Source organism: Porites lutea, chromosome 2 (genome assembly GCF_958299795.1).
Source record: "Porites lutea chromosome 2, jaPorLute2.1, whole genome shotgun sequence".
NCBI lineage: Eukaryota > Metazoa > Cnidaria > Anthozoa > Scleractinia > Poritidae > Porites > Porites lutea.
In genome coordinates, this window is record NC_133202.1 from 45110088 (window position 1) to 45113723 (window position 3636).

A 3636-nucleotide genomic window follows, 5' to 3' on the forward strand; every position below is an offset into this window, starting at 1 on the left:
GAGTTTGTATTAGGAGCCATACACTTTTGAATACAGCTGTTTCGAGAAAGGTTGTCGGGAAAAGTGCACGCGACAGTCCTGAAAGGCATTGTGGGTGGTTTTGAGTTCTCTTTTTTTCAAAGAAATTTGAAAGAATTGGTACGAAAGGCCATGGAAATGTGTTTGCGAGTGCTAAAGGAAAGCAACAAAAGTAGGTTCGACAGCTACAGTCGTCAGGAACAGTGTATTGATCATATCCCATATTACCTTTCGGGATTGTCGCGTGCACATTTTTTCCGACAACCTTTCTCGAAATAGCTGTAAGCGGTCACTCTCTCATAACGCTCGAGAAAACCCATTGAAATTCCTCTGATCAAATTCATCAGCAAGTTACAAAATTTTCAATGATAATGGTTGGTGCTGAAATTGCCTAAATAGCGCGACCAACTTTTGATAATCCATTGATGAGAAAATAACGAAAAAAAAAACAGAGCAAGTGGAATTTAGCTTCGTTTTTTGTCACGAATTATATATCATTTGAGAAGCTATGTTACTTGAATGACTTGTTCACTCGATATGAAGACAACGCAAAGTCGGTTTAAAAAACCATGGGCCCGGTAAGCTGTCTCCGTTTACATTAAAGATCGAGGTTTCAATGGTTTTGCATCTAAGTCATCTAACATGATAAAACTCTCAGTTAATGAATCAAATGGAGTAGTTTGCTAGCCAGGACCCGCGCTATTATTCTTTATATTTAGATTTGAATATTTGATTCCGGGCCCCATGGCTGGATATCGAGGGAAAACATTTCCATGTGTGCACGAGGAGTTAAACACGTTAAAGAGCGAGAACACGAAGAGTTCAAGACACGCAAGCCCGTAGAAACGAAGACATGTTTTTTACTACTCAGTTCTTAAATGTAATTTAAGAGTACAGCTCAGGCAGATGATAAAAACATTAACCGAAACAGAGTGTTTGTTAAAATTAGAGAGACCAAGATTCACGTTTACGGCAAACGGCAGATTTAAGTTGAGAATTTCTAAGAATAGAAAATAGGCATATAAAAATTGTCCAGAACAATTCTAACGGATAAAACTGGCGTAAAAACCACTTATTTTTGAGTAGAAGTAATAAATAGTATACGACAATTAAGGAAAAAAACTTGGTGACGTGGTACAAATTCACGTTTGCCGTTTGGCGTAAACGTGAATCTTAATTCCTCTATTAATGAATCACCTCCCACTCGAGACGACTAGGTATGGTTATTGATATCCATACAATATTCACGCCTAATAGTAAGTATGATCAAACAGTCATGATAAAATAAAACACAACCGTTAAACCATTATGATTAATAAAGGCTCTTCAAAATTTTACCTTCTTGAATTAATTGAAAAAATTGTTAGAATAATATAGCCTATTCAAATAAATAAACACTTTAACTAAAATAATATAATATAATAATGGTTTTACAAAAATGTCGATTCAGAGAGCAAAGGTTTCCTTAGCCTCCCACACAGACGCTCCTTAAGGCTTCGTCAGACGTTCCTAACCATGCCTAACCCACAGGCCTTACGCGTCCACGAGGGGGGCTAAAGTTCCTTAGACTTTTCTTATGTGATCCAAACAGTTTTGACAGTATAACAAAATCTCTTTCAAACGGATGTCTCGAATGTGAAGCCAGAGCAGCTACCTCGAGGTTACAGATTAATGATTTACAAGAAGAACAAGCGATCTGAAAGATCGGTTGACGGTTCACTGTGAATATTCTGACCGACCAAGTAGGCCAACTTGTGAGCATACTGCAAGACAAGGAAAAGCAAATCGTTTGTTAGATGAGACATGCTGATAGAAACAGGTAACCCAAGCTTAAAAAGCGTTGTTTGAGAAGCACACTACTATGATTCAAACATGAACACACAAAAGTAAACGAACGTATCTCGAAGTTAAAGGCGTTTACAACATCAAAAGCAACTTTCAAGGATTCGGTCAAATCAACAGGATCAACAGAAAGAGTCTTTAGTTGATTATTTCATATCCTTGATACTCAAAATACGATTTCCATCCACGTTGTCAACTATTTGAACTACCGACTACAAAATATAGAACCCGCGGACTAAAATTACATCAACGCAAAATAAAAAATAAAAATAATAAATGTGTGTTGAGAAAATAAAGGAAACATAGTGAGCAATGACATAATCGATGAGCTGCAAATTCCTGTTGAACAGCTGGAACAGTGTGAAGTTGGTGAAAAGAAGCGGCATCTATCGCCACTACTTTGTTTCGTTACCTGGCAAGGAGCAGGTACTCTAACTGTACCAGCCCAATTGTAGTATAGGTGGGTGAGCTTGTATGACAGTCTGTTGAACAATGCAGTTAAATTGATGAGAATCTAATTAATAAACGTAACTTAGCCAACGCTACACATAGACTTGCACCAACAACTAGTTTTTAACTTCTTTAATTACCAGGCTTTTTTAATTACCGGTTTTTTTAAAATAGTTACGAACAAGTAGTTCAAAGTAAATCATTCTTCCATTCCCCGCTAAGCAAGCAACAACTGCGATGACCTTCTTTGAGTATCGATCTCAGAACGCTGAAGTTTTTAAGCTTTAACAGGCTGATAAAAATATGAAAAATTTTAAGCCGTCACTTTTTCATTACTCTGCTTGTCAACTGAAGGATACAATGCCTTATGACCCATGTGCTGCTGAATTAAAGAAAACAGTGGAGCTGGGATGACAGAAAACGAACAACTCACTCGCACCATCTTGTACCTCCACGAGGAGTTATATAAAAGAAAGAAAGAAAGCCAGTACAAATAAATCCTCCCTTTAACACAAAAATAGAGCATACCGTTGCATATAATCCGGCTTTAACTCGGACTTGTCGTAAACAACAATGTAGTGAGTTGAGGTGACTGTGCCCTGACGAACATGTTGACTGATGAGATCGAAGTCATTCCTGCAAATACAAGAGGAGAAAACAATCACTTCCACAAATGGATCTTCTGAGTAGCTAATGTTTTCATGATCTACTATGGATCAAAGTTTGAGACATCTCCCTTCCAAACATTAAGAGCATAGATGAAGGAGGTATTGCACACTCAACTCTCCCTATATATAACATTAACAAAGTCAATCCTTCAACTTGGAAAAATTCAGGTTCTCAGTCGTTTCCCTACAAAGTCAAGTCAATACACTGACGTTCAGTCAAATTGCCACTTTTCAATTCATATAACTATGAGAATATTCCGCTCAATTCGCTCCTCACATGAACATGATGGCGAGTTGAGTAAAGAGTAATAAGAAATTGAAATATCGCACTGTTCATAGCTATTGTTCTACTGAATGTAACTGACTTGACACCAAAACCGAAAATTACAATGGGCAACCAGGCTTCACCCTAAAGCTGTCATATGTTAAATACCCTTATCCCCGCCGGACACCATGCTTTATACATACTGCTTTATAATTATGTTTGGCTGATAATTATCAATACAAAATAAGAGAGCTTTAGATTCGAGGACGAGGAGGAGGACGACATTTAATTTTACGTTTTCTTGCCTATTCTCTAAAAATAGACACCCCGTAAACTGAGCTTCATGGTACTTTTTTTCGCCACAAAAGTTAGCACGCTTATTTCCGTTGAAGG

At 37.5% G+C, this 3636-nt stretch overlaps 1 long non-coding RNA gene across 1 annotated transcript; it reads right to left on the reverse strand.

Moving 5' to 3' along the window:
* Positions 1 to 858: 858 nt before the first annotated feature.
* LOC140928771 (uncharacterized) lies at positions 859 to 2973 on the reverse strand. Its single transcript, XR_012164669.1, has 3 exons — positions 2839 to 2973; positions 2273 to 2342; positions 859 to 1781 (listed from the first exon to the last, which is right to left on the reverse strand). It is a non-coding gene; the product is annotated as an uncharacterized lncRNA (long non-coding RNA).
* Positions 2974 to 3636: the final 663 nt, after the last annotated feature.